This window comes from Triticum urartu, chromosome 3 (assembly GCF_003073215.2).
Source record: "Triticum urartu cultivar G1812 chromosome 3, Tu2.1, whole genome shotgun sequence".
NCBI lineage: Eukaryota > Viridiplantae > Streptophyta > Magnoliopsida > Poales > Poaceae > Triticum > Triticum urartu.
The window spans coordinates 675813950-675828855 of NC_053024.1; positions in this window are offsets into that span (position 1 = coordinate 675813950).

Genomic DNA, 14906 nt, shown 5'->3' on the forward strand with positions numbered 1-14906 from the left:
TTTCTGTGGGCACTTCGCATTCGTCTCAATATCAGAACCCAAGAAAGTTGAAGAAGCCTTCATGGAACCTGAATGGATTCAAGCTATGCAAGAAGAGCTTCAACAGTTTGAGCTGAATAATGTATGGGAACTGGTTAAGCGTCCTGATCCACGGAAGCACAACATAATAGGCACCAAATGGATATACCGCAACAAGCAAGATGAGCATGGTCAAGTTGTCAGAAACAAAGCTCGTCTCGTTGCTCAAGGATATACTCAAGTGGAAGGCATTGACTTCGATGAAACATTTGCTCCTGTGGCTAGGCTTGAAGCCATACGCATACTGCTGGCCTATGCAAATCATCATAACATACTTCTATATCAAATGGATGTGAAGAGTGCCTTTCTCAATGGCAAGATTGAAGAAGAAGTGTATGTTGCACAACCGCCTGGCTTTGAAAATCCAAAACATCCTGACATGGTATACAAGCTCAACAAGGCACTGTATGGCCTCAAACAAGCCCCTAGGGCCTGGTATGACACACTCAAATACTTCCTGAAGAGCAAAGGCTTCATACCTGGTTCCCTACCCACTCTTTTCACGAAGACATATGATGGTGAACTGTTTGTGTGCCAAATATATGTGGATGACATTATCTTCGGCTGCACCAATCAGAAGTACAGTGAAGAGTTTGGATATATGATGCAAGAGCAATATCAGATGTCCATGATGGGAGAGCTGAAGTTCTTCCTTGGTCTTCAAATACGACAACAACGCAATGGCATCTTCATATCTCAAGAGAAGTATCTCAAAGATTGCCTGAAGAAGTTCGATATGCAAGACTGCAAAGGCTTCACGACACCAATGCCAGCCAAACATCATCTGGGTCCCGACGACAATGGTAAAGAGTTTCGATCAAAAGGTATACCGCTCCATGATTGGTTCTTTACTTTATCTATGTGCATCTAGGCCAGATATTATGCTTAGTGTTTGCATGTGTGCTCGATTTCAAGCGGCACCAAAGGAGTCGCATCACTTAGCTGTGAAGCGAATTCTTCGATATTTGGCTCACACCCCAACTCTAGGATTATGGTATCCAAAGGGCTCAGAGTTTGATCTGGTTGGATTCTCGGATGCTGATTATGCTGGTGACAAGGTTGATCGGAAGTCTACATCAGACACATGTCACTTTCTGGGACGATCACTTGTATGTTGGTCTTCAAACAAGAAGAACTGTGTATCCCTCTCCACTACTGAATCTGAATATATTGCTGCTGGATCTTGCTGCGCTCAACTTCTGTGGATGAAGCAAACTCTCAAGGACTATGGCATTCATCTGAAGCAAGTGCCACTTTACTGCGACAACGAAAGCGCCATCAAGATTGCCAACAACCCAGTTCAGCACTCGAAGACAAAGCACATAGAAATTCGTCATCACTTTCTCAGAGATCATGTTGTGAAGGAAGATATTGATATCATACACGTCAACACTGAAGAGCAATTGGCAGATATCTTCACCAAGCCCTTGGATGAGAAGAGATTTTGCAAGTTACGGTGTGAGCTAAATATCCTGGAATCCTCAAATGTCCTGTGATCAGGCACACATCCTAACACTTATGCATATTGATGACTTAGATGTGCAACACACGAAGTAACGTATATCTTCAATCAATGAAGACATACATTCTAAGTGTGAATACATTAATGTGGAATTTGACTTCGGAGCGCCACGATAATTGTGCGTCGTGTCTGGGTCTAATACTTCCTATACGGTGGGTAACGCCACCACCAAACATTCTATTTTGAAGTGTTTCACTCATGGCGTTACCTTGCAATGTCTTCACATTTGGTTTAGCTTCAATCTCAACATGTCTTCATGATTATCTTCACTATGTTGATTATATAGATATTTATATACTAGTGTTCTGTCCTCTACAGCATTCACTTATAGCTATGTATTCTTGTTTGAATCTTTTGAACTAAGTGAATGTGATCGGACCCTAACCTCTCTATGCTTTCTATCTCAAATTCTATCTCTCCAAATCATATGCATTCTATTGAAACTGTCGAATGTCTTCTCTGCGTCCTTGTCAGCAGAAGATACAGAGACAACCATTAAGTCCGTTTTCAATGCTCATTCCTCCACTTGAAACCCGGAGAAGTAGGAACGACCACCCGACAATCCAGGCGTGCGTGGGACGTGGAACAAACCCCAAACTTCCGCATGATGGCCATGTGTTCCTCAGATGCGAATCGCCAGGGCACCTGTGTAACAGCACAGTGCCGCCCCTGTGCCTATAAATACCACCTTACCGGTCCATTATCTCTTTCTTCCACCCTCGCACGAACCTAGCACCACGCTAGCTCTCGACGACGCCGGCGACGAAGCGCTTCGCTGCCGCAACCTCTCCGACGCCGTCTTCACGCCGATCGCGGACATCGTCCTCTCCGCCGTCGCCGTAGGTGTCTTCCGTCGCCAAGTTAGGGCACGGAGGATTGAACTGCTCGGCATCATCTCCCACTCCGTCTAGCAGTTCCAAGTGTGGTAAATAAAACTTCTTTTTACAGCCCCTTTTGATCTCATGGTTCTGTCACTTTCTACCATAAGAAGTTTCTCTTCACACAAGTTAGATCTCTCAATCTGCATCTCATAACATGCCTAGTATATTCACTTGTGCTTCATAAGTAGTTAGATTCCTCACTTGTACTGATCTGTGGGTTCATACAAATCTGGAACCAACTTCTTATCTATGAGTGAATGTCTTCGCACGATGAGGTCAATGTCTTCTAAACTGATTTATCTTCAAAATCTTCTGAGAATGCATATGACCTCTTCCCCTTCCCTCGCACCTTAATGCTGTCACAGGTACATGTCCGTGGGAGAATCCTTCGGTTCTCATAGTCTGCATTCATTTGCAGAATTCCTACAGCATCACATAAATTCTCCTGAAGCCAGTTCCTGTTGGTCCAGCAAAAGAAAGCCTTTGAAGCCTTTGAAAGTTTTGAAGCCTTTCAAGTTAAAGTTTATGGCTTCAGAAGCAGCAGCAAGGAAGGGGGGCAGACAAGCGACGTGAGGAACTTCCAAAGATCTGCCTGAAGACCTGGCAGAAATGTATAAAACAGATCCTGAAGAGAATTATGGGCAGCGCAAGACCCGAATCCAATGGATTCGACGCTATTGGGCAGAACAATGGTTCAAATACCGCTTCACAACCCAAGAGTATGCTGAGAAAAGTGCCATCAAAAGACCGTGGGGAGACATCTTATACAAGAACCTTGTACCCAGGTCCAGAGATGAAGCTATTGCCCAAAGCTTCTATCCATGCATGGTTCGTGGGCCACAGCCTGATGATGCACATCCGTCGTCACTACTCTGGTGTCGTGACGACAATCTGTTCAAGCGCAACTTCCAGTTTGCCCAACAATCAGCGAAGCAGAACAAGAAGAAATTTGGGTTAGACTTCAACCCTGGTCCCTCGCACCAAGGGCAGATGGCACACGCGACGCAGAACCCAATATCATCGGTCCGTATGCCAACCTTGAGGGCCTCATCACCCGCATCTTAGTCCAAGGGACTGCCGTGAATGACCCTCCAGCTGACTCTGAGTCTGATGAAGCTCCTGCTGTACCGAAGCCAAAGCAGTCGAAGAAGCCAAAAGCTTCAAAGCCGGCCCCTTCACCAAAAATCTCAAGGGCGAAGCCATTGGCAACTGCACCTCCTGAAGACAGTGTGCAGTCTGAAGACGTATCCCGCGTCTCCAAGCCCCAGAAGGCCAAGATGCCTCAGCCACACACCGGCAAAGAGCTCACAGCTGCTGACATTCTGCGCAGCGAAGCCATTGATCTGTCAAGTGATGAAGATCTTGGAGATGACGCTCTCGAGCAGCTCATCAAGAGCAAAGAAGAAGCTGAAATCTTCAACAATTTGCCTCTCTTTGATGTCGCCATCATCCACAACTTCATCGACGAATGGTTTGCCACACCAAACATCAGCTTCGAAGATCTGCAGCTGCCCGTTGGCCTCAGCGTCGCCTTCCAAGGCGCTATTGCTTCAGAACTTGCAATTGCCCAGCGCATTGTTGAACTGAAGCAGAAAATTGATCATGAAAAGGCTCAGTTCAAGAAGATATGGCCAAGCTCAGCGTGCAAGAAGTGAAGAGCTTCAAGATCATGTTGCACGAACTAAAGGAAAACTTTCTGAAGAAGCGTGCAGAAGCTCAAGGTTCGCGGGAGCGAATGAAGTCTCTGGCAGACAGATGTGTGCAGGCCTACAATGAGGCTGAGAAGCGCAAGGCACTTGGGCGTCCTGGCATCGACCCCAAGATGGCCGCGAAGAAGAAAGAAGAAGCCTGCTATGGCTGAACCAGAGGCACCAAGGCAAGAAGCAGTTCCAATTGTCTTCCCAACTGCAACGACTGGCTCGAAGCCAAAGAGCCGGTCAACCGCTTCAGAGCTCAAGAAGACGCGAACTGCAGAGGCTGAAGCTAGGAAGCGGAAACACTCTGAAGCCTCTCCTTCTGCCCCCACTCAGAAGAAGCGAAAGATCAAGAAAGCTCGGGCTGCTCCCACAGAGCCCTTGATGGTTGAACCCCTTTCTGTCGTCCATCCTGACGCAGAACGACAACTGACAGTTCATGAGCCTGCTTCCACAGAGGCTCCTGAAGCTGAAGACATACCAGCAGCCGACCCCATCGCTGCTGAAGACATTGGTCATCAGGACAATGTACAAGATGATGCAGCCCTTCCTCAGTATGAACATAGCGAACTCATCAGCATTGGTCGTCCTCTGACGCCAATTGCACAAGATGCGTCATGGGCGGATCGCCCTCAAGAGGAAGAAGACAATGAGGCCCAGCCCACTCCAACCCCACAGGCGTCGTCTGCATTCCGCAGGCTTCGCAAAGGTCCAAGGCCTCAAGTCTATGCTGAAGACATTCCGGCTGCATCAGCCGCAGAAGAAGCACCACAAGAGCCTACTCCCTCTCCACCAAGAAGCAGTTCTCCAGGAGAACGTGCTTGTCTGACCCCCTCCAGCTAGTCAAGCGGAGGCTGAAAATATTGAGGCTGCCACAACCAACACTGAAGCCAATGTGGAGCCCTCCCCACCAAAAGCTTCAGAAGACAGCGAAGCTACTGATCCAGACACTTCTGTTCCTGAGTCTGCTGCAGGTCCTCAATTTGATTACCATGTTGAGCACAGGCCTCATGTCCAGAAGCCAGTCCCAAGGCTGCCGAGGTTCCCAGGTCCTGCATCAGCACCTGGATCCTTTAACATCAATAGCTTCAAGGCAGATAATACGTTCTTCAACAGCTCCAAGAACCCCTATTCAAGGGAAAGGATTTCATCAGATAGGTTCTGGAGCTATCCTCAGCGCAGCTACTATTCATGCATCCTATACAACCAAGGTCGCATCTTCCCGCACAAGCGCCTTGATGTTGAAGCCATTGCTGGTCTGCCCTGTTTAGAGGAAGCATTGGATTGCTTCAAGCAAGTGGGTCTGCTGCAGTTTGTAACTGATGAAGAGCACTGGAATGAAGAGCTTCTGCTGCAATTCTATGCCACCCTCCACATCAAAGGATACAACAGAGATCCGAAGACTTGGGCCCTGGAGTGGATGACCGGCAATGTCCATCACGAAGCCAATGCATTTGATATCATTGAGCTCACCGGCCTGCCCACTCCTGGCGAATTCTTCGAGGAAGGCTGTCCACTACACACTGAAGCTCTTGAGAGCATATTCCAGAGGCCTGAACCGAATATGAGTCAGATGCTCTCAATGATGAAGCCATTGCCCCACGATGCTCCTTATCCAACAGAGTTCTTCGTTGAAGACTTTGAGTACCTGCCCAGAACCATCTATCACATTATCCGGCGGACTCTCTGGCCTATCAAAGGGCACTCTCCAAATGCCAAGATCGAGGGTGCAATGAAGACTCTGATATGTTTTGTATCCTTCATGGCAAATGCTTCAACGCACAGGACTTCTTCATACGCCAACCTAGCTGCATCAGGCTCAGATTTACTTGGTTTGAAGTTCTATGCTCCTTGGGTAATGAGACTGATCAAGCTTCACTCTGCGATCTCATATCAGCCCTCAGCCCGCAACCATCGGATCTTCTTGCCAGATGTGGATACCTCTGCTGAAGCTATATATCCTGAGCCTGCCAAGCAACCTTTGAGTCTTCAGAATGCAGAACACCAGAGCTTCACTCAGAACGATGAAGGTGTTGAAGCCATCTCCAGGGTGTATCCTTTGGCTGGCACTACACGTGCGCCACACCCTGCTTCAACTGAAGCCACTGACAGTGTGCAACTGCTTCAAGACCCAAGAAGCGCGCTCGTGTTCTCAATGACCGAGAGCTTCTTGTGGCCCTTCATCAAAAGCAGGATAGGCATCATGACTGGTTGAAGAGACAGATGAAGAGCCTCTTGGTGGATGTCAAATCGCATCCGAAATCTTGCCACCAAGAACGCTTTCGTTGCCCATGAAACCTGTCGCGCGCACATGGAAAGGGCTATCAATGATATGTACTGAAGCTGAACTTGAAGAGGATGGCTTCACTGAGCGATTCAAGTTTGACACCACACCTCCTAGAAGGGCTGTGATGCGAAGCACACCATCACTTGAAGACTCTGAGTTTTCTTCATCTGCTGCCACAGTCACTGCCAGAATCATTGATGAAGAAGACGATGCTACCTCACCGCCACCTGCTTCAGCACCTCCAAGCTCTTCTGCACCGCCAAACACCTCCAACGACCCTGCTGCTCCTGGGAACGAGTAGACACTCTATGTCTTCAAACCTTTTTGGTCCTTGCTGACAAAAGGGGGAGAAGCATATGGGTTGATAGTCTTCAAGCGGGTCCATATGGGCGGGTGCTTTATGTTTTGCTATATTTTGCTTCGTGCTTACAACTCTCGTTTTTGCTTCATTTGGTTCTTTGAGTTGTAACACTAAAACTCGATGGTCGTCTGCTACTTGTTTGCCACCCTGTTTGCGAAGATAAATTCCGCATGTGCGACGATAAATTCCGCACTTATCTCATTCTGCAGACGTCCATTTTCCATTATGCATGTCATTATCTTCATATATCTTCACATGCATAGTGGATTGTCATCATAAGCTGAAGTGGATCTCCACAAGTACAACCTGCCATGTGCATTTGCATTCCAAAAGCAAATTAACTTGTATGCACATCTTCAGGGGGAGCCCTTGCAACTTATGAAGACAATTCCTTATCCTTTACAATTTCACAGACTATATTCCCCGTTGAAAACTTCAACTAGTTTGTCATCAATCACCAAAAAGGGGGAGATTGTAAGTGCATCTAGTGCCACCCCTAGTTGGTTTTGGAGTATTGACGACAAACCTAGTTGAGGGACTAATGTGTTTGTGAGAATTGCAGGATAACACAGGTAGAAGTCCCTCATTGATTCGGTTTTACTACCAGAGATGACCCCTAAAAATGTATGAAGACATTGAAGTCAAAGGTGGTATATGAAGATATTCACATTGAAGACTATGACAAAAGAAGACACGTTATGAAGCCTATGGAGCTCGAAGACTTAGATCTTTCAGAGTTCTTTTTGTTTTGTGTTGAGTCATAGGAACCACCGTACCTGATGGGGAACGTTGCAGAAAACAAAAATTTTCCTACGGTTTCACCAAGATCCATCTATGAGTTCATCTAGCAAGGAGTAATTGGATTGCATCTACATACCTTTGTAGATCACGCGCGGAAGCGTTCAAAGAACGGGGATGAGGAAGTCGTAACACGACGTGATCCAAATCACCGAAGATCCTAGCGCCGAACGGACGGCACCTCCGTGTTCAACACACGTACGGTCAGCGCAACGTCTCCTTCTTCTTGATCCAGCAAGGAGGGAGGAGAGGTTGAGGAGATGGCTCCAGCAGCAGCACGACGGCGTGGTGGAGATGGAGCTGTAGTACTCCGTCAGGGCTTCGCCAAGCGCTATGGAGGAGGAGGAGGTATTGAGAGGGAGAAGGAGGCAACCAAAGGCGTGGAATGAAAAGCCCTCCTTCCCCCACTATATATAGGAGGGCCAGGGGGGCACCGGCCTAGGAGATCCAATCTCCTAGGGGGGCGGCGGCCAAGGGAGGTTTCCCTCCCCCCCAAGGCACCTATGAGGTGCCTTCCACTAGTGGGACTCTTCCCCTTTTGGAACCCTAGGCTCATGGGCCTCTTGGGGCTGGTGCGCTTGGCCCATGTAGGCCAATGCGCACCCCCTACAGCCCATGTGGCCCCCCAGGTGGCACCCGGTGGACCCCCAGGACCCTTCCGGTGGTCCCGGTACAATACCGATTACCCCGAAACTTGTCCCGATGGCCGAAACAGGACTTCCCATATATAAATCTTTACCTCCAGACCATTCCGGAACTCCTCGTGACGTCCAGGATCTCATCCGGGACTCCGAACAACATTCGGGTTACTGCATATACATATCCCTACAACCCTAGCGTCACCGAACCTTAAGTGTGTAGACCCTACGGGTTCGGGAGATATGTAGACATGACCGAGACGACTCTCCGGTCAATAACCAACAGCGGGATCTGGATACCCATGTTGGCTCCCACATACTCCACGATGATCTCATCGGATGAACCACGATGTCGAGGATTCAAGCAACCCCGTATGCAATTCCCTTTGTCAATCGATATGTTACTTGCCCGAGATTCGATCGTCGGTATCCCAATACCTCGTTCAATCTCGTTACCGGCAAGTCACTTTACTCGTACCGTAATGCATGATCCCGTGACCAGACACTTGGTCACTTTGAGCTCATAATGATGATGCATTACCGAGTGGGCCCAGTGATACCTCTCCGTCATACGGAGTGACAAATCCCAGTCTTGATCCGTGTCAACCCAACAGACACTTTCGGAGATACCCGTAGTATACCTTTATAGTCCACCCAGTTACGTTGTGACGTTTGATACACCCAAAGCACTCCTACGGTATCCGGGAGTTACACGATCTCATGGTCAAAGGAAAAGATACTTGACATTGGAAAAGCTCTAGCAAACGAACTACACGATCTTTGTGCTATGCTTAGGATTGGGTCTTGTCCATCACATCATTCTCCTAATGATGTGATCCCGTTATCAATGACATCCAATGTCCATAGCCAGGAAATCATGACTATCTGTTGATCAACGAGCTAGTCAACTAGAGGCTTACTAGGGACATATTATGGTCTATGTATTCACACGTGTATTACGATTTCCGGATAATACAGTTATAGCATGAATAAAGACAATTATCATGAACAAAGAAATATAATAATAATGCTTTTTTATTGCCTCTAGGGCATATTTCCAACAGTCTCCCACTTGCACTAGAGTCAATAATCTAGTTACATTGTGATGAATCGAACACCCATGGAATTCTGGTGTTGATCATGTTTTGCCCTAGGGAGAGGTTTAGTCAACGGATCTGCTACATTCAGGTCCGTATGTACTTTACAAATATTATGTTCTCCATCTTGAACATTTTCACGAATGGAGTTGAGCGACGCTTGATGTGCCTGTCTTCTTGTGAAACCTGGGCTCCTTGGCAAGTGCAATAGCTCCAGTGTTGTCACAGAAGAGTTTGATTGGCCCCGACGCATTGGGTATGACTCCTAGGTCGGTGATGAACTCCTTCACCCATATTGCTTCATGTGCTGCCTCCGAGGCTGCCATGTACTCCGCTTCACATGTAGATCCCGCCACGACGCTCTGCTTGCAACTGCACCAGCTTACTGCCCCACCATTCAAAATATACACGTATCCGGTCTGTGACTTAGAGTCATCCAGATCTGTGTCGAAGCTAGCGTCGACGTAACCCTTTACGACGAGCTCTTCGTCACCTCCATAAACGAGAAACATTTCCTTAGTCCTTTTCAGGTACTTCAGGATATTCTTGACCGCTGTCCAGTGTTCCTTGCCGGGATTACTTTGGTACCTTCCTACCAAACTTACGGCAAGGTTTACATCAGGTCTGGTACACAGCATGGCATACATAATAGAACCCTATGGCTGAGCATAGGGGATGACACTCATCTCTTCTATATCTTCTGCCCTGGTTGGACATTGAGCTGAGCTCAATTTCAGACCTTGCAACACAGGCAAGAACACCCCTTCTTACTGATCCATATTGAACTTCTTCAATATCTTATCAAGGTATGTGCTTTGTGAAGACCTATGAGGCGTCTTGATCTATCTCTATAGATCTTGATGCCTAATATATAAGTAGCTTCTCCAAGGTCCTTCATTGAAAAACTCTTATCAAGTAGCCTTAATGCTGTCCAAGAGCTTCTATATCATCCCATCAAAGTATGTCATCCACATAAATATGAGAATGCTACAGAACTCCCACTCACTTTCTTGGTAAAACGCAGGGCTTCTCATAAGTCTGCGTAAAACCCAAACGCTTGATTCATCTCATCAAAGCGAATGTTCAACTCCGAGATGCTTGCACCAGGCCCATAAATCGAGCGTTGGAGCTTGCACACCTTGTCAGCATTCTTAGGATCGACAAAACCTTCCGGCTGCATCATATACAATTCTTCCTTAAGGAAACCATTAAGGAATGCCGTTTTGACGTCCATTTGCCATATCTCATAATCGTAGAATGCGGCAATTGCTAACATGATTCGGACGGACTTCAGCTTCGCTACCGGTGAGAAAGTCTCATCGTAGTCAACCCCTTGAACTTGTCGATAACCCTTAGCGACAAGCCGAGCTTTATAGATGGTCACATTACCATCCGCGTCTGTCTTCTTCTTAAAGATCCATTTATTTTCTATGGCTCGCCGTTCAACGGGCAAGTCAGTCAAAGTCCATACTTCATTTTCATACATGGATCCTATCTCGGATTTCATGGCTTCTAGCCATTTGTCGGAATCCGGGCCCGCCATCGCTTCTTCATAGTTCGAAGGTTCACCGTTGTCTAACAACATGATTTCCAAGACAGGGTTGCCATACCACTCTGGTGCGGAACGTGTCCTTGTGGACCTTCGAATTTCAGTAGGAGCTTGATCAGAAGTATCTTGATCATTATCATTAACTTCCTCTCTAGTCGGTGCAGGCACCTCAGGAACATTTTCTAGTTGTGCCTTTTACCGGTTCAAGAGGTAATACTTCATCAAGTTCTACTTTCCTCCCACTTACTTCTTTCGAGAGAAACTCTTTCTCTAGAAAGGATCCATTCCTGGCAATAAAGATCTTGCCTTCGGATCTGAGGTAGAAGGTATACCCAATAGTTTCTTTAGGGTATCCTATGAAGACGCATTTTTCCGACTTGGGTTCGAGCTTTTCAGGTTGAAGTTTCCTGACATAAGCATCGCATCCCCAAACTTTTAGAAACGACAGTTTAGGTTTCTTCCCAAACCATAATTCATACGGTGTCGTCTCAACGGATTTCGACGGAGCCCTATTTAAAGTGAATGCGGCAGTCTCTAAAGCATAGCCCCAAAAAGATAGCGGTAAATCGGTAAGAGACATCATAGATCGTACCATAATCAATAGAGTGCGATTACGACATTTGGACACACCATTACGCTGAGGTGTTCCAGCGGCGTGAGTTGTGAAACTATTCCACATTTTCTTAAGTGTGTGCCAAATTCGTGACTCAAGTATTCTCCCCCACGATCTGATCGTAGAACTTGATTTTCCTGTCACGTTGATTCTCAACCTCACTCTGAAATTCCTTGAACTTTTCAAAGGTCTCAGACTTGTGTTTCATTAAGTAGACATACCCATATCTACTCAAGTCATCAGTGAGGGTGAGAACATAACGATAACCACCGCGATCCTCAATGCTAATTGGACTGCACACATCAGTATGTATGATTTCCAATAAGTTGGTTGCTCGCTCCATGTTCCTGAGAACGGAGTCTTGGTCATTTTTCCCATGAGGCATGGTTCGCACGTGTCAAATGATTCATAATCAAGAGACTCTAAAAGTCCATCTGCATGGAGCTTCTTCATGCGTTTGACACCTATGTGACCAAGGCGGCAGTGCCACAAGTATGTGGGACTATCATTATCAACCTTACATCTTTTGGTACTCACACTATGAATATGTGTAGTAATACACTCGAGACTCATTAAGAATAAACCATTGACTATCGGAGCATGACCATAAAACATATGTCTCATATAAATAGAACAACCATTATTCTCGGATTTAAATGAGTAGCCATCTCGTATTAAACGAGATCCTGATACAATTTTCATGCTCAAACATGGCACTAAATAACAATTATTGAGGTTTATAACTAATCCCGTAGGTAAATGTAGAGGTAGCGTGCCGACGGCGATCACATCGACCTTGGAACCATTCCCGACGTGCATCGTCACCTCGTCCTTCACCAGTCTCCGTTTATTCCGCAGCTCCTGCTGTGAGTTACAAATATGAGCAACGGCACCGGTATCAAATACCCAGGAGTTACTACGAGCACTGGTAAGGTACACATCAATTACATGTATATCAAATATACCTTTGGTGTTGCCGGCCTTCTTGTCCGCTAAGTATTTGGGGCAGTTCCACTTCCAGTGACCCTTCCCTTTGCAATAAAAGCACTCTGTCTCAGGCTTGGGTCCATTCTTTGACTTCTTCCCGACAGCTTGCTTGCCGGGTGCAGCAACTTCCTTGCCGTCCTTCTTGAAGTTCTTTTTACCCTTGCACTTCTTGAACTTAGTGGTTTTATTCATCATCAACACTTGATGTTCCTTCTTGACTTCTACCTCTGCTGATTTCAGCATAGCAAATACTTCAGGAATGGTCTTTACCATCCCCTGCATATTGAAGTTCATCACAAAGCTCTTGTAGCTTGGTGGAAGCGACTGGAGGATTCTGTCAATGACCGCGTCATCCGGGAGATTAACTCCCAGCTGAGTCAAGCGGTTATGTAACCCAGACATAGTGAGTATGTGCTCACTGACAGAACTATTTTCCTCCATATTACAGCTGAAGAACTTATCGGAGACTTCATATCTCTCGATCCGGGCATGAGCTTGAAAAACCATTTTCAGCTCTTCGAACATCTCATATGCTCCATGTCTCTCAAAACGCTTTTGGAGCCCTGGCTCTAAGCTGTAAAGCATGCCGCACTGAACGAGGGAGTAGTCATCAGTACGTGTCTGCCAAGCGTTCATAGCGTCTTGGTTCTGTGGGACGGGTGGATCACCTAGCGGTGCTTGTAGGACATAATCTTTCTTGGCAGCTATGAGGATGATCCTCAGGTTCCGGACCCAGTCCGTATAGTTGCTGCCATCGTCTTTCAGCTTGGTTTTCTCTAGGAACGCGTTGAAGTTGAGGACTACGTTGGCCATTTGATCTACAAGACATATTGCAAAGATTTTAGACTAAGTTCATGATAATTAAGTTCATCTAATCAAATTATTAATGAACTCCCACTCAGATTAGACATCCCTCTAGTCATCTAAGTGTTACACGATCCGAGTCGACTAGGCCATGTCCGATTAACACGTGAAGACGACTAGTCATCGCCGGTGAACATCTTCATGTTGATCCGTATCTTCCATAACGACTCGTGTTTCGACCTTTCGGTCTCTGTGTTCCAAGGCCATGTCTGTACATGCTAGGCTCGTCAAGTTAACCCTAAGTGTTTTTGCATGTGTAAAACCTGTCTTACACCCGTTGTATGTGAACGTAAGGATCTATCACACCCGATTAACACGTGGTGCTTCGAAACGACGAACTGTAGCAACGGTGCACAGTTAGGGGAGAACACTTCTTGAAATTGTTGTAAGGGATCATCTTATTTACTACCGTCGTTCTAAGTAAACAAGATGCAAAACATGATAAACATCACATGCAATCAAATAATAATAGTGACATGATATGGCCAATATCACATAGCTCCTTTGATCTCCATCTTGGGGCTCCATGATCATCCTGTCACCGTCATACTCATCGACATGTAAGTTGTGATTCCTTGTACAATAGCATGAACATCTCATACATCACATATAGATCATTCATCATTCATCACAACTTTGGCCATATCATATCACAAAGCACTTGCTGCAAAAACAAGTTAGACGTCCTCTAATTGTTGTTGCAGGTTTTACGTGGCTGAAGTAGGGTTCTAACAAGAACGTTTTCTTACCTACGTGAAAGCCACAACGTGATTTGTCAACTTCTATTTACCCTTCATAAGGACCCTGTTCATCGAATCTGCTCCAACTAAAGTAGGAGAGACAGACACCCGCCAGCCACCTTATGCAACTTGTGCATGTTAGTCGGTGGAACCGGTCTCACGTAAGCGTACGTGTAAGGTTGGTCCGGGCCGCTTCATCCCACAATACCGTTGAAGCAAGATAAGACTAGTAGCGGCAAGAAAGTTGACAACATCTACGCCCACAACAAATTGTGTTCTACTCGCGCAAGAGAACTACGCATAGACCTAGCTCATGATGCCACTGTTGGGGAACGTTGCAGAAAACAAAAATTTTCCTACTCGTTTCACCAAGATCCATCTAGGAGTTCATCTAGCAACGAGTGATTAGATGCATCTACATACCTTTGTAGATCGCGAGCGGAAGCGTTCGAAGAACGGGGTTGATGTAGTCGAACACGACGTGATTCAAATCACCGGAGATCCTAGCACCGAACGGACGGTACCTCCGCGTTCAACACACGTACGGAACGGATGACGTCTCCTCCTTTCTTGATCCAGCAAGGGGGGAGGAGAGGTTGATGAAGATCCAGCAGCACGACGGCGTGGTGGTGGATGCAGGGCGTCACAGTAGCAGGGCTTCGCCGTGTACTACGAGGGAGAGATGTAACAGGGGAGAGGGAAGCACCAAAGGCTGAGGTATGAAGTCCTCCCTCTCCTCAACTATATATAGGAGGGCCAAGGGGGGGGGTGCGCCAGCCTAGGAGATCCAATCTCCT